This window comes from Anomaloglossus baeobatrachus, chromosome 2, assembly GCF_048569485.1.
Source record: "Anomaloglossus baeobatrachus isolate aAnoBae1 chromosome 2, aAnoBae1.hap1, whole genome shotgun sequence".
Classification (NCBI taxonomy): Eukaryota; Metazoa; Chordata; class Amphibia; order Anura; family Aromobatidae; genus Anomaloglossus; species Anomaloglossus baeobatrachus.
The window spans coordinates 275,260,660-275,283,951 of record NC_134354.1 but is presented as its reverse complement, the minus strand read 5'-3'; the positions used below and the strand labels follow the sequence as shown (position 1 = coordinate 275,283,951).

General features: G+C 44.5%; 1 long non-coding RNA gene across 1 annotated transcript in view; it reads left to right on the top strand.

Moving 5' to 3' along the window:
• Positions 1–18,982, top strand: part of LOC142289841 (uncharacterized) — a 51,801-nt gene extending 32,819 nt beyond the window's left edge. Inside the window, exons 2-3 of the long non-coding RNA XR_012750172.1 lie at positions 16,810–16,945; positions 18,243–18,982. This is a non-coding gene — a long non-coding RNA (uncharacterized LOC142289841). The remainder of the gene's footprint in view (positions 1–16,809; positions 16,946–18,242) is intronic.
• The last annotated feature ends 4,310 nt before the right edge of the window (positions 18,983–23,292 follow it).

Here is a 23,292-nt window from a genome sequence, read left to right as displayed (position 1 = left end):
GATTTTCTATAGGGTTTAGGTCAGGCGAGTTTGCTGGCCAATCAAACACAGTGATACTGTGGTCATTAAACCAGATATTGGTACTTTTGGCAGTGTGGACAGGTGCCAAGTCCTGCTGGAAAATGACATTTCCATCTTCAAAAAGCTTGTCGGCAGAGAGAAGCATTAAGTGCTCTAAAATTTCCTGGTAAACGGCTGCACCGACTTTGGTCTTGATATAACAGAGTGGACCTACACAAGCAGCTGACATGGCTCCCCAAACCATCACTGATTATGGAAACTTCACACTAGACCTCAAACTGCTTGAATTGTGGCCTCTCCACTCTTCCTTCAGACTCTGGGACCTTGATTTCCAAATGAAATGAAAAATTTAGTTTCATCTGAAAACAACACCGTGGACCACTGAGCCTCAGTCCAGTTCTTTATTCCTTGGCCCAGGTAAGACACTTCTGGCATTGTCTATTGTTATTGAGCGGGTCGACACAAGGAATGCGACAGTTGTAGCCCATGTCCTGGATACGTCTGTGTGGGGTAACTCTTGAAGCACTGACTTCAGCAACAGTCCACTCCATGTGACTCTCCCCCAAATTTTTGAATGGCCTTTTCTTAACAATCCTATCAAGGCTGTGGTTATCCCAGCTGCTTGTGAACTTTTTTCTACCACACTTTTTCCTTCCACTGAACGTTCCATTAATATGTTTGGATTCGGCACTCTGCGAACAGCCAGTTTCTTTAGCAATGACCTTTTGTGACTTACCCTCCTTGTTGACTGTGTCAATAACTGCCTTCTGTACATCTATCAAGTCAGCAGTTTTCCCCATGATTGTGTAGCCTACGGAACCAGACTAAGGGATCATTTTAAACACCTAGGAAGCCACTGCAGATGTTTTGTTTTAATTATTCTAATTTTCTGAGATAATGACTTTTGGGTTTTCATTGGTTGTAAGCCATAATCATCACCTTTAACAAAAATAAACACTTGAAATAGATCACTCTGTTTGTAATGACTCTATATAATATGTTTCCCTTTTTGTATTGAATTACTGTAATTAACTTTTTCATGATATTCTAATTTATTGAGACGCACTTGTACTTTGTTTATTAATTGACACAAACATACATAGTACTTTTGTAATGCTAATGTAGCGCCCCTAAACCCATCAGGGCCCTACAAGGTACTGCATCCTGGCAAAGATGCAGGGCATACCCCCAGGGACCTGGAAGACCAGTGCCAGTAACATCTAAACACATAAACATCCCCAGTTCCTTCTCCTAATCATGGGTGACTGACTAGCTTGGGACCCAATGGATGGCCACCCTTGGGTGGAGCGGATCCAGTCCACTACATGACAACCTTGTGGGAGGGGGCAGACAGAGACGTGTCAGTTGAAGGAGACCTTAGAGTTCACACTGCCCGCCGTACGGATCAGAGACTGAACGACACATAAGGGGACCCCCAGACGCGCCAAGCCATGGGGTTCCACCAACCAGCAAGAGGTGAGGGAAAGAAGCAACCAGGTTACCATCGGCACTGGGACAAAAGGGACCAGGGGTCGAAACCAGCCGTGCTCAGTGAAACAGCATGAGTAATCACCAGTTGCACTGCATCCCCATCGTGTAGTCTCCCTTCTTTCTGTGCGGAATTCCATCAACCATCCCCCTGGGGCTAGGCCCTACTTGTGGAGAGCCCAACATCTAGGCTGCCACCACCATCAGCCCCAGTGGCCAGAGACTGTGCAGCGGCGGCTTTATGTCCGTAACCACAACCCGCAAGTGGCGTCACGACATAAACTTTTATTACAATTACCCTGTAAATAACCCCCTTTTAAAGCGACCCCCAGGGTCACAGAACCGGGCATCGGCCAGTATACACCCATGACACAGCATCCCTGTACATATACGGCCCGGGACAGAGTACCCCATAGCCCTTGGGCGGGTTACTATGGCTGGTGAGCACATGATACCCAGAACAGGTCAAAATCAAAAGGGATGCCTTGGAAAAAAAAGCTTGGTTATATGGTACACTGTCACAATGAAGCCCTTTAGCAGTCAGGAGTCATGACATTATAATTGGCTTCTGTTTAACTCCTTGGACACTCCACTACCTCAGATGGCTTTTAGTCTCTCGACCTGTATATGGGCCCGTCAGCAGTACACTTGCCTTGACGACTGGCTGATCCCTGGACTCTTCTAATTGTGGTGCCCCTAAGGCATCAGGTGCCACAGGGTATTGCACCCAGTAACGGGTGCAGTGCTAACCTCGGGATTCCTCGACGACCAGTGCCGGTAAACACCTCACAAACATACACAAACCTACCCTTTTTCCCAGACTGGATAACAGGTTAGGACTGGGTTTGATGGATGTCCACCTATAGCTAGGACCATCCAATCCGCTAGTCAGAAACCCGGGAAGGGGGGGGGGTAGTCACTGTAAAATATGTAGAAAAAACTCCAGCACCATAATATGAATCCAGCCAGGAAGATGAATGAAAAAGTTCTTCTGTTTTATTTACATCATAAAATTAAAAATACATACAAAATTTAAAAAAACATGACCAAAACCTGACATGTTTCGGACCCTAGAACATGGTTCTTACTCAGAGCTATATCTATGAGTAAAGGCCACTTTTCACGCTGCGACATCGCTCAAACGATCTCGTTGGGGTCACGGAATTTGTGACGCACATCCGGTCGCTTTAGCGATGCCGTTGCGTGTGACATCTATGAGCGATTTTGCATCGTTGCAAAAATGTGCAAAATCGCTCATCGGTGACATGGGGGTCCATTCTCTAATATCGTTGCTGCAGCAGTAACAAAGTTGTTCCTCGTTCCTGTGGCAGCACAAATCGGTACGTGTGACACCGCAGGAATGAGGAACCTCTCCTTACCTGCCTCCTGCCCGCAATGCGGAAGGAAGGAGGTGGGCGGGATGTTCGTCCTGCTCATCTCCGCCCCTCCACTTCTATTGGGCGGCGGTTCAGTGACGCAGCTGTGACGTCGCTGTGACGCTGAACGAACCGCCCCCTTAGAAAGGAGGCGTTTCGCCGGTCACAGCGACGTCGCTAGGCAGGTAAGTAGTGTGACGGGTCTGGGCGATGTTGTGCGCCATGGGCAGCAATTTGCCCATGTCACACAACCAATGGGGGTGGGTACCCACGCTAGCGATATCGGTACCGATATCGCAGCGTGTAAAGTGGCCTTAAAGACCATGTTCTAGGGTCCGAAACATGACAGGTTTTGGTCATGTTTTTTAAATTTTGTATATATTTTTAACATTATGATCTAAATAAAACAGAATAACTTTTTTATTCATCTTCCTGGCTGGATTCCCATTATGGTGCTGGAGTTTTTTCTACATATTTTGAAGTTTGTTCCCTTGGGCCTCCAATCCATTGTGATCCTCCGTGCATCAGAGATTCTTTTTCATCTAAGGCATGCAACGGTAGGCTGAATATTTCTTTCTCTGGTTTTTGGTTCTAGTCACTGTACACAACAGTAGACGGACATCTTGACAGAAGGTGAAATAGACAGTAATTCAGAAATAGTCAGTCAGTCAGCATATGTGAAGTGGTCTGTGGAATTAAAAGGAGTACGGTTGCCGGGAGGGTACGTATGAGTACTCACCGGACCAGAGCACCGGCGGGGTGCAGATCCCTAGTTCAGAAAGATGCTTCAAGCTCATCAGATAAATCTGCCCGGTGGGGTAATCATCTGTGTTCCTCACAAACTTTAGCGTCCGGGGCACAGCAGCAAAGGGAAAATCCAGGGATTGAGACAGAGGTCCAACCCAAGAGAGCTTCAAGCTGCCTGCCATACGGGCAAAGATTGTGACAACAGGAGGGGACCCCAAAATGCTCCAGGCCACGGGGACCCACCAACTGCGGAAGGGTACATGGAAGTAAACCTCACCAGATCACCACACTGGCACAAAAGGAATACCAGATTAACTAAGGCCCAGATTGGGAGAGACCAGCACCAACCGATTTGCAGTTCCACTGAATCAGTGAGTAAAGAATAAGTTAAACCACAGCCCCTGTGTTGTCTGAATTCTTCCTGCACATAATTCATCAACTATCCTTATAGTACAACCACCATCATCCTCCCCTGGGGCTTAGCTCTATTTGCGAAGGGGCCTTAACATCCAAGCTGCTCAATACCACCAGCCCCAGCAGTGAGAGACTTTGCAGCGGCGGCTTTCCTCACCTAGCCGCATATCGCAAGTGGCACCATGAAAAACTTTATTATTATTTTGCCATTATACTATCCCCCTTTTTAAGCAACCCCCAGGGTCACGGAACCGGGTATCGGCCAGTAACCGTGACAAGTCCCTCTGATCCCAGGCCCGGGACCGAGTACCCTAAGGCCCTGGGGTGGGTCATAAGCCTGTCCTAAAGTGAGCCTTAGGCTCCATACCGTTGGAGGACCCTAGTACAGAGCTCGTCCTCACTCTAGCAACTATTCTGCTGAACTAACTCTCTTCTGGCCTGTCTCACTAAGGGTATGTACAATCCGGCGCTTTTCTGAAAAACCGGATGCGGCGATAGCTGTCGCCGCATACGTTTTTTTCCCGATAAACTTTCATTAGTGCCGGATTGTGCCGCATGGCCGTGCGTTCTCTCCGGTTTTTGCCGGATCCGGCGTAATTGTCTGCTCCGGAGGCCGGAAAAAACGCAGACCTAGACGTGTTTGTGTCATGAGAAAAATCGCATCCCGCCGGATCCGGCGCGATGCGGCGTAATGTATAATGGCTGTCTATGGACACCGGATCTGGCGGGATGCGGCAAAAAACGGATTACATGGACGGATCCGTTTTTTTTAAACTGAGCATGCTCAAACTGGCACAACACAGCTATATAAAGCTATGTAGCTCCTCTATTGCAGGGAAAAAAAAAAAAGAGATTAAAAATAGAAATATTAAGCTTGTTCCAAAACCTTTGTATTTGGTGTGTCATTTTAAGGTAACTTTACATGACTGGGTTATTTCTCAAAGGAAAGCACCTATGGTACTTTGGGGGTCTTTGTTTAAAAAAACATGGTGTATACAAGTAGGGAAAATCTTGTTTTTTTTTTTTTTTAAATTAAGGTTTTAATATGTGTTATATATGTAATAAAAGGGGGAATTTAACACCTTCACGACCGGCCGAGTTTTCGTTTTCCGTTTTTTTTTTCGCCATTCTTAAATGAAATGAAAGTTTTAACGTATAGTGTACTGGAAAGCGGCAAAAAAATTCCAAATGCAGAAAAATTGCAAAAAAAGTGCGATAGCACTATTGTTATTTAGATATTTTATTCACTGTGTTCACTATATGGTAAAAGTGATGTGTGTGTGTGATGCCTCACATCAGTGCGAGTTCGTAGACACCAAAAATGCATAGGTTACATAGTTACATAGTTACTTAGGTTGAAAAAAAGACCTAGGTCCATCTAGTTCAACCTTCCTCCACCAGTTCTACATTTGGTCACTAAGTCATTTATAACCAACAATGTTTTGTGTACTGAGGAAATCATCCAGCCCTTTTTTAAAAGCTGTTATAGTGTCTGCCATTACTACCTCTTGTGGTAGAGCATTCCACAGTCTGACCGCTCTAACTGTAAAGAACCCTTTCCTATTTAGCTGTCGGAATCGCTTTTCTTCCACTCGCAGTGAATGCCTCCTGGTCCTTAGTATTGTCTTTGGAAGAAATAAGTCATGTGCCAGTCCTTTATATTGACCATACATGTATTTATACACATAAATGAGATCTCCTCTGAGACGTCTTTTTTCTAAGCTAAACATATCTAATTTTTTCAACCTGTCATCATATGGGAGGCCTTCCATTCCTTATAGTAGTCTAGTTGCCCGCCTTTGAACTGACTAACTTCTGAATGTCCTTTTTAAAATGTGGAGCCCAAAACTGGATCCCATATTCCAGATGTGGCCTTAGGGTACGACCGCACTTTGTGTTTTTTCCCGCGTTTCCGCAGCGTTTTGTGCAGCAGCGTTTTTGTGCCAAAACGCATGCGTTTTGGTTTTCCAGCAAAGGCTATGGGAAAAGATGAAATCTGACCGCACTTTGCTTTTTTTTCTGCAGCGTTTAATTTGCATATTTTTGGACAAAAAACATGCGTAAAAAGAAGCAGGATGTCAATTGTTTTTGCCATTTCTGCAGCATTTTGAGTTCATTATTTCCTATGAGAATTGTCAAAACGCATGTTTCATTGAAGGATCTGCGTTTGTGATGCATTTCTAGCGCTTATTTTCTGCGTTTTGGGAAACAAAAACGCACTTGTAGGAGGGAATTAACCAAAGCAGAATCGTCATCACCTACATCACATCCTTTTGGAAATATAATCTGACATTATCCTGCCTTGTTTCCTGCTACTAATTTGAGTACCATATTTTTCGCTTTATAAGATGCACTTTTTTCCCCCCAAAATTGTGGGGAAAATAGGGGTGCATCTTACAAAGTGAATTAACTTACCGGGCAGTAATGCGGCGGTGGAGTGAGTCACAGGAGGCTGGTGCTGGTGCTGCCGCTGAAGCGGAGGCGGCCGCCATGGATCCACCGGCAATCGGCTGCGGCCGCCATGGATCCCGCGGCAATCGGCTACAGCAGCGGTCACCATAGCCGAAATCTTTATCTGCACCTGCGCTGCCTCCAATGCGACTTCCGGAAAATGGCTGCGGAGGTGACGCAGGTGCAGATGGAGATCTCAGAAAAGCGAGATCTCCATCTGCGCATGCGCTGCATTCCGTAGCCATTTTCCTGAAGTCCGTCGGAGGCTACGCAGGCGCAGATAGAGATCGCGGCTCTCGAAGATCGCGATCTGCGCATGCGCGAGCTCCATTTTAGATCTCCGCAGCAGGCGGAGACTATCATAAGAAAGAGGAGAGAGAGAAGAACGATTCTCCTCCTCCTCGCTAGGGCTGGATGCTGATTGGTGGAGACAACTTCTGCAGAGCTGCCTCCACCAATCAGTGATCTGAGCCTGACAAAGTGTTGTCAGTTGAACGAAGGGTCCTAATAAGTGAGCAAAAAACACTGAAGGGGAACACAACCCCCATCATCAGCCTTCAGAATATACTATATCAATCGGTGTATTCTGAAGGATCATGGGGGCTGTAGTCCTTTAGTGTAAACACTCCAGGGAGGGACTAATGTAGTGGCCAAAGTGACTACCACCCCCCTCATCTTTCAGAATACAGCCATGTATGGTATACAGTACATGGGTGTATTCCTAAGGATGAGGGAGGTGGTAGTCCCAGATCCCCATAAAAGTGCATTATGCAGGTCCCACATAGCCGTGTCATCCACGGATCCCACATAACAGTGCATCATCCACAGGTCCCCATAATAGTGCGTCATCCACAGGTCCCCCATAATAGTGCATCATCCACAGGTCCCCCATAGCAGTGCGTCATCCACAGGTTCCCCATAGCAGTGCGTCATCCACAGGTCCCCCATAATAGTGCGTCATCCACAGGTCCCCCATAGCAGTGCGTTATCCACAGATCCCCCACAGCAGTGTCATCCACAGGTCCCCCATAATAGTGCGTCATCCACAGGTCCCCCATAGCAGTGCGTCATCCACAGGTCCCCCATAATAGTGCGTCATCCACAGGTCCCCCATAATAGTGCGTCATCCACAGGTCCCCCATAGCAGTGCATTATCCACAGATCCCCCACAGCAGTGTCATCCACAAGGCCCCCATAATAGTGCGTCATCCACAGGTCCCCCATAAGTGCGTCATCCACAGGTCCCCCACAGCAGTGCGTTATCCACAGATCCCCCACAGCAGTGTCATCCACAGGTCCCCCATAATAGTGCACCATCCACATGTCCCCCATAATAGTGCGTCATCCACAGGTCCCCCATAGCAGTGCGTTATCCACAGATCCCCCACAGCAGTGTCATCCACAGGTCCCCCATAATAGTGCACCATCCACATGTCCCCCATAATAGTGCGTCATCTACAGGTCCCCCATAATAGTGCGTCATCCACAGGTCCCCCATAGCAGTGCGTTATCCACAGATCTCCCACAGCAGTGTCATCCACAGGTCCCCCATAATAGTGCGTCATCCACAGGTCCCCCATAATAGTGCGTCATCCACAGGTCCCCCATAGCAGTGCGTTATCCACAGATCCCCCACAGCAGTGTCATCCACAGGTCCCCCAAAATAGTGCGCCATCCACATGTCCCCCATAATAGTGCGTCATCTACAGGTCCCCCATAATAGTGCGTCATCCACAGGTCCCCCATAGCAGTGCGTTATCAACAGATCCCCCACATCAGTGTCATCCACAGGTCCCCCATAATAGTGCGCGATCCACATGTCCCCCATAATAGTGCGTCATCTACAGGTCCCCCATAATAGTGCGTCATCCACAGGTCCCCCATAGCAGTGCGTTATCCACAGATTCCCCACAGCAGTGTCATCCACAGGTCCCCCATAATAGTGTGCCATCCACATGTCCCCCATAATAGTGCGTCATCTACAGGTCCCCCATAATAGTGCGTCATCCACAGGTCCCCCATAGCAGTGCGTTATCCACAGATCCCCCACAGCAGTGTCATCCACAGGTCCCCCATAATAGTGCATCATCCACAGGTCCCCTATAATAGTGCATCATCCACAGGTCCCCCACAGCAGTGTCATCCACAGGTCCCCGACAGCAGTGTGTCATCCACAGGTCCCCCATAACAGACCCTCATCCACAGGTCCCCCATAATAGTGCGTAATACACAGGTCCCCCGTAAACAGGTCATTATCCGCAGAGCCCTCATAACAATGTTATTCATTCATTGTAGCTGTAGAAAAAGACATGGACACGCAAAATCATCAGCTGATCTAGTGCCACTAGGCAAAAATTTATAAAACTGAATATGAGGTTCTTGGTGTAACATTATGATCAGGCTGTATAAAGCCAACTGCCGTATCACCTCTGAGTTGGTTTTTAACTTACGGTACTGTAATAGCCTTTAAGGTGCAGTGCAGTGCATCAATCACCACACAGGTGACAATGCACCAGCAGGGCAGGTAACCTGATGCACCAGAGCACTCATGCTGCAAGACTGGAGACTGAAGAGGGGTTCTGCCTATTTTTGCTCACTGATCGGTTCGCCGTGACGTGGCAGTGGGCTTCATACAGTCTGATCAGAATGTTAAACTAAGAACCTCATGTTCAGTTGTATACCGGTACCGGAATTTTTTTCCTAGCTGCACTAGATCAACTAATGATTTTTGGAAACGTAGTCCATGTCTTTTTCTACAGCTACTGTATGTTATTCATTCATTTTCTCACCTGCAATGCCCCCATACCTATGAAGGACACAGTGCTGACAGTTGATTCAATACTGTACAGTCATGGCCAAATGTTTTGAGAATGACACCAAAATTATATTTTCACATGATCTGTTGCCCTCTGGTTTTTAACCCCTTAGTGACGGAGCTAATTTTCACCTTAATGACCAGACCAAATTTTGCAATTCTGACCAGTGTCACTTCATGAGGTTATAACTCTGGAACGCTTCAACGGATCCCGGTGATTCTGAGATTGTTTTTTCGTCACATATTGGACTTCATGTTAGTACCAAATTTAGGACAATATTTTTTGCGTTTATTGAAGAAAAAAATTGAATATTGGCAAAAATTTTGAAAATTTAGCAATTTTCAACTTTTGAATTTTTATACCGTTAAACCAGAGATTTCTGTGACACAAAATAGTTAATAAATAACATTTCCCACATGTCTACTTTACATCAGCACAATTTTGGAAACAAAATTTTTTTTTGTTAGGAAGTTAGAGGGGTTCAAAGTTTATCAGCGATTTCTCATTTTTACATCAAAATTTACAAAACCATTTTTTTAGGGACCACATCACATTTGAAGTGACTTCAATAGGCCTAGGTGACAGAAAATACCCAAAAGTGACACCATTATAAAAACTGCACCCCCCAAAGTACTCAAAACCACATTCAAGAAGTTTATTAACCCTTCAGGTGCTTCACATGAACAAAAGCAATGTGGAATGAAAAAAAGCAAAAATTAAATTTTACCTAAAAATGTTGCTCTAACCCAAATTTATTCACTTTTAGAAGAACTAACACAACAAAATGGACCCCAAAACTTGTTCCCCACTTTCTTATGAGTGCGCCGATACCCCACATGTGGTCAGAAACCTCTGTTTGGACAAATGGGAGGGCTCGGAACAGAAGGAGCAATATTTGAATTTTGGAAAGCAAATTTGGCTGAAATAGATTGCGAGCACCATGTTGCATTTACAGGTCCGCTAAGGTACCTAAACAGAAGAAACCGCTCACAAGTGACACCATTTTGGAAACTAGACCCCTCAAGGCTTCTATCTAGGGGTATAGTGAGCATTTTAGATCCACAGGTACTTCACAGATTTTGTTAATGTTACGTTGTCATATTGAAAATTTTAATAATTTTCTCAAAAATGTTGCTTTAGCATCAATTTTCTCACTTTTTCAAGAGGTAATTCCAAAAATTTGACCTCAAGGTTTGTTAACCACTTTTTTATGAGCGCGGTGATACCTCACATGTGGTCTGAAACCTTTGTTTGGACAAATGGGAGGGCTTGGAACGAAAGGAGCAATATTTGAATTTTGGAAAGGAAATTTGGCTGAAAAAGATTGCGGGCACCATGTCACATTTGGAGGACCCCTAAGGTACCTAAACAGCAGAAACCCCACACAAGTGACCCCATTTTGGAAACTAGGCCCCTCAAGGAATTTATCTAGATGTTTGGTGAGTACCCTGAACCCCCAGGTGCTTCACAGAATTTTATAACGTTGAGCCATGAAAAAAAAAAAAAAAAATTTTACCACAAAATTGTTATTTCAACCAGGTAGCTTTTTTTTTTTACAAGAGTAAAAGGAAAAAATTCAGCATAACATTTATTGTGCAATTTCTCCTGAGTTTGGCGATACCTTATATGTGGTGGAAATCAACTGTTTGGGCGCATGGCAGGGCTCGGAAGGGAAGGAGTGCCATTTGACTGCAAAATTGGCTGGAATCAATAGCGGACGCCAGGTTGCATTTGGAGAGCCCCTGAGGTGCCTAAACAGTGGAGGTCCCCCACAAGTGACTCCATTCTGGAAACAAGACACCTCAAGGCTTTTATCTAGGTGTATAGTGAGCAGTATGAATCCACGAATACTTCACAGAATTTGATAAGCTTAGGTTGCCATATTGAAAATTTTCATTTTTTTCACAAAAATGTTGCTTCAGCATCAAATTTCTCACTTTTTCAAGAGACAACAACAAACCGTGGACCCAACAGGTTGTTATACAATGTCTTATGAGCACAGGGATACCCCACATGTGGCCAAAAACCTCTGTTTGGATAAATGGGAGGGCTTGGAATGGAAGCAGCACCATTTGAATTCTGGAAAAATTGAAATAAATTGCGGGCACCATGTCACATTTGCAGGGCCCCTTGGGTACCTATACATTAGAAACCCCCACAAGTGACCCCATTTTGGAAACTGGATTTTATTCAGGAGTATAATAAGCATTTTGAATCCACAGGTACTTCACAAAAATGTTGCTGTAGCAACCAATGTCTCACTTTTAGGCTATGTGGCCATGAGCCAGCGACACGGCGTCTAGTACACAGTGTCAGCCTCCTGCAGAGATGTGAGTGTTGTCCACGGGAGAACGCAGCTGCCCATGCCCACGATTTGGGTTCAGGCCGCTGTGGAGCTCTATGCTACCTGCAGAGAACACTCATCTCCGCAGCATAAATTGACATGCTGAGGCTCAGGAAGCTGCGCCACAGGTCAGTTTATGTGGCGGAGAAAAGAAGCACATTGGGCAAGCACATTGGGCATGGGATTTCTAAAAATCCTTCCACTGTGCTTCTACTGCACAATGCAGCGTTATGGACGCAGGGAAAACACTCTGCGCCCAAAACGCTGCAAATCCCGATTGTGGGCGCACAGCCTAAAATGCTACAATGGATGAATGGATACATGTCAAACATATATAACGTCCCACCCCCTGCATATTCTAAGCTGGCGCCCTTTAGTGCCTTTCATGTGGCACTAAAGGGTGCCTAGCCTTGTATTTAGCCCCCCAAAAAAATAATAATTAAAATAAACGACGTGGGGTCCCCCCCATTTTTGATAGCCAGCTAGGGTAAAGCAGACAGCTGTAGCCTGCAAACCACAGCTGACAGCTTCACCTTGTCTGGTGATCAATTTGGAGGGCTCCCCAGGCGTTTTTTTTTAAAAAAAAAAAACGTGGGGTCCCCCCCAAATTAGATCACCAGCCAAGGTGAAGCGGACAGCTGGGGTCTGGTATTCTCAGGGTGGGAAGAGCCATGGTTATTGGACTCTTTCCAGCCTAAAAATAGCAGGCCGCAGCCGCCCCAGAAGTGGCGCATCCATTAGATGCGCCAATCCTGGCGCTTCGCCCCAGCTCATCCCGCGCCCTGGTGCGGTGGCAGACGGGGTAATATATGGGGTTGATACCAGCTGTAATGTCACCTGGCATCAAGCCCTGGGGTTAGTGATGTCACGGCATCTAAACAGATACCCGACATCACTAACCCAGTCAAGTAATAGACAAAAAAAAAAAGACAAAAAAAAAATTTATTTGAAAAAAAACTCCCCGAAACATTCCTCTTTCCCCAATTTATTGAAAATAAATAAATTACGGTCGCTGTAATCCGCTGTAATCCGTGAGGTCCCACGCCGACTCTGGATCTTCTAGAATATGGGGGGCACGTTCAGGGAACGTATCCCCCATTTTCTGGAAGAGCAAGCTCTCCATGAGCAGTGTGGGTGCAGTAATCTGAGAATACTGCACTCACACTGCCCCGGTCCAACTTAGGGCAGAGTGACTTGCAGTAACCTCATTCCAGAATATGAGGGGCACGCTCACAGAACGTACCCCCCATTTTCTGGAACAGCAGTCTCTCCATGTGAGGACCACACTCCTCACATGGAGAGACTGCTGATTACTGCACTCACTCTCCCCTGGTCCACAGTGGAGCAGCCTGTGCATCAGCGACGTCAGCGTCCCTGCAAGACTGACGTCGCTGATGCACAGGCTGCTCCACTGTGGACCGGGGGAGGAATCCAGCTGACAGCCGCTGTCTGCGCATGCGCCGTCAGCATTGAAAGAAGGAGGCGGCGTGATCGCGGGACGGATCACCAGCCAGGTAACGTATGACCGGGGGCTCGGGGGCTGGGGGGCTGGGGGTGGGGGTGATGGGGGGTGACCTAGTGGGACCTGGGGGGACCTGGGGACACCTTTCTGCCGCATGTGACGTGTCACATGCGGCAGAAAGAGCAGAATGAATGCGGGGGAGGGGGGTGGCTCTGGAGACCCGGAGGGGGCTCCGGTGACCAGAGGGCTCCGGTGGACCGGAGGAGGGGTCAGGGGGAGGACATTTCCCTCCGATCTGAAATGTTTGATCATTTCAGATCGGAGGAAAATGAATGCAGAGCCGGCGGCGGCAGTTTTCAGCGCGCGTCGGCGCCATCTTGCACGCTCCGGAGGGGGGCTCTGAAGAACTGGAGGGGGCTCCAGGGACCAAAGAGCTCCGGTGTACCGGAGGAGAGGTCAGGAGGGGGACATTTCCCTCCGATCTGAAATGTTTGATCATTTCAGATCGGAGGGAAATGAATGCAGAGCCGGCGGCGGCGGGAGTTTTCAGCGCGCGTCGGCGCCATCTTGGATTTTCCGGAGGGGGGGGGGGGGGGTTGGATGGATTTCTCCGGTACCGGGGGCTTTGGGGGCACTAAGGGCTCACATTTATTTCTCATCTGACATGTTTGATCACGTCAGATGAGAAATAAATAAATTTTACCAGCCATTTTTTTTTTTTTTATGTTGTCGCCGGTATACGGTGTATACCGGCGATCGCATTAACGGGGTGCATACAAAACACCCCGATTCATAATCTGGGGGGTCTCAGCTACCCCCGGTAGCTGAAACCCCCGAGATTTTTCGTCACTGGGGGGCGCTACAGGGTTTTTCCGGCCTGACGTCTCAAGACGTCGGAACAGAATAAGTACCCTGTTTTTCCGACGTCTTGAGACGTTAGGCCGTCGCTATGGGGTTAATTGTGTTTGTCTGATGTTTACATCACATACAGAAATATAATTGCAATCATATTATGAGTACAAAAAGGTTATATTGACAGTTAGAATGAGTTAATGCAGCAAGTCAATATTTGCAGTGTTGACCCTTCTTCTTCAGGATTCTCCCTGGCATGCTCTCAATCAACTTCTGGACAAAATCCTGACTGATAGCTGTCAATTCTTGCATAAGCAATGCTTGCATTTTGCCAGAATTTGTTGGTTTTTGTTTGTCCACCCATCTCTTGATGATTGCCCACAAGTTCTCAATGGGATTAAGATCAGGGGAGTTTCCAGGCCATGGACCCAAAATCTCTATGTTTTGTTCCATGAGCCATTTAGTGATCACCTTTGCTTTATGGCAAGGAGCTCCATCATGCTGGAAAAGGCATTGTTGGGCGCCAAACTGCTCTTGGACAGTTGGGAGAAGTTGCTCTTGGAGGACATTCTGGTACCATTCTTTATTCATGGCTGTGTTTTTAGGCAAGACTGTGAGTGAGCCGATTCCCTTGGCTGAGAAGCAACTCCACACATGAATCGTTTCAGGATGCTTAACAGTTGGCATGAGACAAGACTGGTGGTAGCGCTCACCTCTTCTCCTAATAAGCTGTTTTCCAGATGTCCCAAACAATCGAAAAGGGGATTCATCTGAGAAAATGACTTTACCCCAGTCTTCAGAAGTCCACTCCCTGTACCTTTTGCAGAATATCAGTCGGTCCCTGATGTTTTTTCTGGAGAGAAGTGGCTTCTTTGCTGCCCTCCTTGAAACCAGGCCTTGCTCAAAGAGTCTCCGCCTCACAGTGCGTGCAGAAGCACTCACACCAGCCTGTCTCCATTGCTGAGCTAGCTCGACACTGCTGGTAGTCCGATCCCGTAGCTGAAATAGTTTTAAGATACGGTCCTGGCGTTTGCTGGTCCATCTTGGGCGCCCAGGAGCCTTTTTGGCAACAATGGAAGCTCTCTCCTTGAAGTTCTTGATGATGCGATAGATTGTTGACTGAGGTGCAATCTTTGTAGCTGCGATACTATTCCCTGTTAGGCCATTTTTGTGCAGAGCAATGATGGCTGCACGTGTTTCTTTAGAGATAACCATGGTTAACTGAAGAGAAACAATGATACCAAGCACCAGCCTCCTTTTAAAGTGTCCAGTGGTGTCATTCTTACTTAATCATGACTGATTGATCGCCAGCCCTGTCCTCATCAACACCCAATGTGTTAATGGAACAATCACTAAAACAATGTTAGCTGCTCCTTTTAAGGCAGGAATGCAATGATGTTGAAATGTGTTTTGGGGGTTAAAGTTCATTTTCTTAGCCAATATTGACTTTGCAAGTAATTGCTGTTAAGCTGATCACTCTTTATGACATTCTGGAGTATATGCAATTTGCCATTAGAAAAACTTAAGCAGTAGACTTTGTAAAAATTAATATTTGTATCATTCTCCAAACTTTTGGCCATGACTGTATTTTGTTGCAGAAAAATACCGTCCTGTAGGCTGCTGCTACATATTGTGCCTTGCTCAAGGATGTCAAAGCAGAAAAGGCTAGCGTAAAAAATTCCCTATAAACTGGAGGTAATAAAATATGCTAAAGAACATGGGAATAGCGCAGCGGAGAGACATTTCGGACCGCCTCCAACTGAAAAAATGATAAGGGAGTGGAGGAAACAGTTGGATGAGCTGGAAAAAGCACAAAAAAGCAAATGTGGTCTTCGTGGACGTCGTGCTAAGTAGCCAGACTTAGACGTGGACATGAAAGAATGGATAACACGCCACAGAAATAATGGCCTATCCGTGTCCACTAAAATGAACATATGCGAAGCAAAGCGCATTGCTGCGGAGAAAGGCATTACTGACTTTACAGGATCGCCATCATGGTGCTTCAGATTTATGAAGAGATGTGGTCTTGCAATGCGCACAAAAACTAGAATTGCGCAAAAAATGCCCCGAGAATATGAGTCCAAGATCCTGTCTTTCCACAAGTTTGTGCTTGACAGCAGAAAGAAAAATGGTTTTGAAATAGGCCAGATTGGGAATATGGATGAAGTGCCTCTAACCTTTGATGTGCAATCTAACAGGACTGTTAATGAAAAGGGGGCAAAAACTGTAACAGTAAAGACCTCAGGACATGAAAAAACCCATTACACCGTTGTGCAGGGGGGCTTACCAGCCAGCTGCAACCCCTTGATGTGTCCATCAATAAGCCATTTAAAGTGTTCATGCGAGAAGAGTGGAATAAGTGGATGGCTGCTGGTAATCACGATCTGACACCTTCTGGACGAATGAAGAGACCCACTATTACTCAAGTGTATGAGTGGGTGAAAACTTCATGGCAGTCCGTGAAGGATGAAACGGTTATAAGGTCATTCAAAAAATGTGGGATTAGCAATGCTTTAGATGGCACCGAAGATGATATCTTATATGAGGACACTGAAGAAAGTGACACTTCTGACTGTGAGGAATTGAGCTTCCTGAATGCTGACAGCACTGATGAGGATTTCCTGGGGTTCCCTGATGACTAGAAGGGTCCCGTATCTGAGGACTAAAGCTTTCCTTCCTATGTTGTTCACAAACATGGTTCATGTTACAAACAATGCTGCTATTGACTCCTGTTGAGTCTAAATTGTTAAAATAATGTTATTTTAATTTTATTAACATGTTTTAGCACACTATTTGGCTCAATTTTTTTTTTTTTAATTTTCCTCCTCCAAAACCTAGGTGCGTCTTATAATCAGGTGCGTCTTATAAAGTGAAAAATACGGTATTTAAAGTTTGGACATTCTTTTACATTGGATTCTTTATAATGGCTTGGTTCCAACACATGAAAATCGACGTTGGAAAATTGATAGCTATGGTAAGTTAAATAAATTTAAAAGTTGCATGAATTGTTACTTTAAAATTTTTAATTATATTTAACACTAGAACTACTGGACTCGTGACACCTATATAGAAATACATGGTGCAAAGTAGTCAAAATGACTACCTCAGTAGTTCTAGTGTTAATTCTATATACAATATATGTTTGCAAATTTTAAATTGGCTACATTTAAATTGTTTTTGGTTTTTGATTTATTATGTTGAATTTTTATATGTGTAAGTGTAATAATTGTTATTAAAATAACATATACATGTTTTAAAATTAATTTTAGGAAAATATAAGACAGGAGAATCCTATGTGAGTCTGGGTGTAGGATTTTTTACCTCTAATGTAATACTGAAGTCCCCTGATGAGTCTAAAGTGATGAAACGCGTCGGGACGAGGGCCAGGAACATTGTAGGGGCATAAGAGAGGACTAGATGTGGTCTGTTCTTGTAAGAGCAGAAGTCTTGGGGTGTCAGGTGTTATGAAGATTTCCTAGGGTCAATTGTAGGGCCAGCGGATGCTGTGTGGACCCATATAGAGGAAGTCCTGTGTACCCCAAGCTGCAAGAATGGGTGAGATCATTCCTAACTCATTCTACAAAATTTGAATTGGTGAATTCCTCTTTGAGGATCACCGTGCACTATTTTGTTTATTATATTGAGTTGTTTTTGATGATTTTTTAGATACTCATATATTGGACCACTGTCCCTATTGGAGTGATAATCATCTTACTCATTTTTGTTGTGTATTTTGTGTTTTTTTGCTTGTTTTGTTGTGTCTTAGGTTCTCTGGAAATGTGAGTGTTGTATCTAATGACAACAATTCAGAGAACTTTGGGTTATTACATATTTTAATCTAAATTTTAATGGAATAGATTAAAAGTTATATTTTAGCCTCTGAATGCTAATTTCTCTAATTTGAAGTGGCTTATTCTCCTACATCAGGAGCTGCTGTTTGATAAATAATGTAATAGAGCAAGATTTTTGAAAAAAGGTGGAGATCTGTGAAAGACAGATTCAATAAGATCCGAAGTGAGGGGATGAAAAGTGGTAGTTCTCCAAAGAAGCCAAATTTCATTTATTATGATGACCTGAAATTTTTGGTAACAAGCCGCAAATTAAGACCATAAGTTTTATTTTAAAAATATATATATATATATATATATATATATATATATATATATATATATATATATATCTTTTTTTTTTAGCATTGTTAAGTTTTTTAAAGAAATTTTCTTAAACAAAATATTTTATTTTTATTCTACATTCTACAAAAAAAAAAAAAGAACTTCTGGGAACTTAACACCAGTAGACACAGCTGTTGGTGATGGACAAGGGCCAGAAAACCAAACTGAAGTAGACCAGGAGGCCCCATCTGCCAGTAATTTTCAAATTAATATTGACCAGGAAGAAGATTTGGAATTAATAAACATCCCTGAAAATACATCATCAACCTTGGCTAACAGTAACACCGCCCCTTCAAGATATGTTAAACCCAAAAATAAAAACATACAAAAAAAAAATTTTTTGGAGGATGATGACATTTCAAATGAAACTTTGAAATTATTAAAAAATTCAACTGAAGATGATGAAATAGACCATTTTGGAATGAGTATGGCAGGTCGGTTGCGCAAAATTATAGATGGAAAGAAAAGAAATACATGCATGACAGCCATTTGTGGCTTGATAAGCTGTTATGAGGAAGATGGTATGTTTCCTTCCAGTGGGGCTATACTGAATCATTTAGAAAAATTGTTTGAGGAAACAAAAAACCCTAAAAAAGATAAGCCAACAGAACCCCAATCCATACAACCAAATATCATACCACAACAATATTCTGAATATCACATACCCTATAATCCTGCTTACCTTCAACAGGTTTATAATACACCAATAACCTCAGAAAGTCAAAAAAGCTAACATTTGAATGTTCAACCTCCAAAAAATATTAATCTAAGACCACGTGAGCAACAACATGGCTTTTACACAAGACAATTATTTTCCGATCAATAATGTAATTTATGTGTGATGTAATTTTTAGTTTTAACAATTGTAAACATAATGTTTATGATAATAAACTTTATTTTTGGTTTTTATGTCAAAAAATATAATATCTTGTTTAATGTATGACTTAATACATGTTTACAACAATTCATTTTATTTTGCCGTTATAAAAAAAACAAAAAGGCCCCTCTTTCACCACTTTATTAACCCCAGAATCACACCCCTGCAGGTCCGACGTAATCCACACGAGGTCCCTCGGCGATTCATCTCTGCTACATCTGAAGATCACAGTGAGCGCCATAGAACAGGACTGTGAGCGCCAGAGAATGAATGAGCCGCACGATCAGTGGTCACTTCACTCAGGTGATTCCCGGTCACACCTGGCGATACCTGTGACCGTAAATAGCCTGATTGAGGTGACTGCTGAATGAATGGCTCATTCATTCTCTGTATATGCCCACAAACCAGGACTGTGATTGGTTGCAGTCAGATGCAACCAATGACAGACCTGGTTTGCAGTCAGATGCTGGGGGCGCATCTGACTGCAACCAATCACAGATGAAAGCAGTGAATATATAATGAGAGGGGAAGTGGAGGAGCCATGGGAGCTTATAGCCGTGCCTGTGATTCGGTAACTATACCGCACCTGTTCCAATCCCTCTATCCCCGCCACCATTTAAGGGCCGGCCAGATACCCTGGATCAATTCCGGGCCTAACCGGGTTTTTTATTAACCCAGTTAGACCCGCTGATCCAGGGTATCTGCGAGTCCACCTGTCACTAGGGTGAAAACCATACCAAAAGCGCTAAAAGAATTGACATGTTCATTCTTTTCAGAACGCAGCAAAACCAGAGGTGGTTCACAAACCCGTCAGGAAAAAATCCTGACGTGTGTGTGTATATGAGATTTCAGAAATCTCATAGACTTTGCTGGAACTGTAAAAAACAACGTTTTATTAACATGGACTTGCATAACACCAAGGCAAATCTGCAGCTAAAAACACTGCAAAAATGCCCAGTGTGAACATAGCCTAAAGCTCTGGTAATGGTAATTGCAATGGCTCTTCCCGATTGCCCTGGTACGGTGGTAATTTAAGTAATGGTAGTTGAGGATGATGTCTGCTGTGTAGTTTCAGCTGGCATCAAGCCTTAGCGTTAGTAATGGAGAGGTGTCTATCAAAGACCCCCATTGTTAACCCAGTAAGTGAAAAGAAAAAAAAACACAAAAACAAATTTACAAGTTTATTTGTAAACACACTCCCCGACACTTTCCCTGGTTCACCATTTTATTAAAAAACAAGCCTATGCAGCTCCACTGTAGTCCAAGAGTTCTGACGTAGTCTACAAAGGGAAACCTAGAAAACATAAAAAGAGAGAAATAAAAACAAGAGACTGTGTCCCTCTTTCACCAATTTATTAGAAATCCAAGTTCCAAGGTCTGACGTAGTCCAGCAGTTCACACGGCGGTCCTTGATTGACTTTGAGCAGCAGCCAGTTTTGACTCACGCTGTACACTGAGACCAGGGACACTGATGAGCAGTGACATCAGGAACTTCATCGCTCATCACTTGGACTACAGGAGAGCATAGGATTGTTTTTAATAAAATGATGAACCAGGGAAAGTGTGGGGGAGTGTGTTTTCAAATAAACTTGTAAATTTGTTTTTTTTGTTTTTTCTTTTCACTTACTGGGTTAGTAATAGGGGTGTGTGATAGACACCTCTCCATTACTAACTCTAGGGCTTGATGCCAGGTGACACTACACAGGTGACATCAACTCCAGTGCGGGGGGGGGTGTTTTTTCAAATGAACTATTAGGCCGGCGTCACACGCTATGATATAGCGGGTGATAAGTCGTCGGGGTCACGGATTCCGTGACGCACATCCGGCATCATTTGACATATCGTAGCGTGTGACAGCTACGAACGACTGAACAAGCAAAAATACTCACCTTATCATTGCTCGTTGACACGTCATTCATTTTCAAAATGTCGGTCCTCCTTCTGTGCTCCGGTTATTCATCGCTCCCGAGGCAACACACATCGCTCCATGTGACACCCCGGGAACGATGAACACAGCTTACCTGCCTTCCGCCGGCAATGCAGAAGAAACAAGGTGGGCGGAATGTTACGTCCCGCTCATCTCCGACTCTCCGCTTCTATTGGCCGGCCGCTGTGACGCCGAACGTCCCTCCCCCTTCAGGAAGAGGATGTTCGCCGCCCACAGCGATGTCATTCGGGAGGTAAGTACATATGACAGGGGGTTAACCACTTTGTGCGCCACGGGCAACTAATTGCCCGTGACGCACAAACGATGGGGCGGGTACGATCGTACCGTGACGCCGGCCTTAGTGTGTGTTTTTGTTTTGTTTTTTTTCACTCACCCATTACAGCACCATGGAAAGAGGGGATCCTCCTAACTAATCGGGCGATACCTCTCCCAGTTAGGCTGGTTTCACATCATCGATTTTTGAAATGCGGCAGGAATCGTTTTTTTGCCGGAAAAACGGATCCGTTTTACATCCAATGCATTTTCAATGGACTTGCGGTAACATGCGTTCGCATGCGTTACTGTCCGGATCCGGTGACTTGCAGTTTTTTAACTGTTTTTGAAAAATGCAACATGTTGCATTTGTCACCTGCGTCCAAATACTGCAAGTCAACGGATCCTGTACATTTCGGCTTTTTGTACCATGTAGTTCAATGGGCGCCGGATCCTGCTTGTGCACTTGCAGTTGTATCTTTTCTGAAGGATCCTGCATGGTCTGTTGAGCATGCCCAGAAACCAGCCTGGTGTGATCTCTTTCTATCTCTCTCTCTCTCGCTCTCCTTCAATCCACGCCCAATACAGCTCATTCCCAATCACTTGACTCATAAACTGCAAGTTACAGGATCCTGTAAATAACACTTGTGTTTGCATGCATTTGCTAATTTAACAGTATCCAGTCACTTACGGTTAGTGTTTTTTGCCTGAAGACAAAAAAACGCTGATGTAAAACCAGCCTTAGTTTATTGTTCTTTATGGGGGAACCTCTGTGAAGATGGCGGCATGAAGAGGAATCATATTTTCCCAAGCCTGGCCAGACCTATGTAGGCTGTGGCTCAGTCTTTGCTGCGGCTGGCTCAGGGTCCTGAAGGCACTGCGGTGGATTCAGGGGGCTTGACTGATGATCAAGTGCAATCTGGTACCTTGATTGCATCTGAGGGTAAGTGATCTTTGGAAGAGTTCACTTTTGTCATGGGTTTTTTCTTATCATCACGGAAAAACAAAGAATCTGACCTATATAAAATTGTATTGGCCAGTTTCTGGCCTAAAAGACTTTATCAGTCTTGTATCAAGCAGACTGTAAGGGAGGAATCAACTAACATTGTATCGAATCTGAGGTCAATTATCAGGGTGGAGATCAAGAACTCCTTTAAGCACCCTTTCCCAGGGAAAAGAAGGAGTTAAAGAAATTAGGTACACCAGGAGATCATATTCTCTGTCCGACAGATCAGAGTGTGAATATGTATCCTCTGACCCTTCCTTCTTCTTTGTTTCTCTATTGAGTATACAGATAGATTGGCGAAAGTAGTCAGGTCTTCTATGAGGTTAGTCAAGGAGAAAATCCACAAAACGGTCCAGGATATTATGTTTTGGGTTCTAGATTAGAAAAAACTTCAGGCTTTTCCTGTTAATGAAAAAGTTCAGGCCCTGATTAATAGAGGAATGAAGGAACCTGAGAGAAAGGGGTCCCTGCCATTGTCCTTTAAAAGGAAGTACCTTTTTGATGAAGCTATAACATCATTCTGTGAAAAAGCACCTAAATTAGATATGGCCATCTCAAAAGCAGCTAAAAAGTTTGCTTTGCCCTTTGAAGATATAAGGGTTATTAATGATTCCCTAGATAGGAAGGCAGACAGCTTTCTTAGGGGTACTTGAAAGTTTTCGGCGGGTACCCTGAAGCCAGCCGTTTCTACAATATACACTGCCAGATCACTCATGGTCTGGTCAGGTCATCTCGAGGAACAATTGGATAACAGTGCGGCTAGAGATAATATATTGATCACTTTTGTCTTGCTGATGCATGATCCACTGATGCATGGGGCGGCAGCATTTTTTTAATGCATTTGCTGATTCAGCGAGATGGCGGCTGGATTAGCTTTGTTATCTAGAGCAGCCCGTAGAACCCTCTGGTTAAAATGTTGGCCTGGGAATATGCAAGCTAAGTTGAATTTGTGTGCTATCTCATGTGAGGGTGAATTCCTTTTCAGCCCTGTGTTAGATGATATTTTGGAGGAGCCAGGAGACAAAAGCAAGGAAATTCCAAATCTATCCTTTCCGTCTTAAAAAAG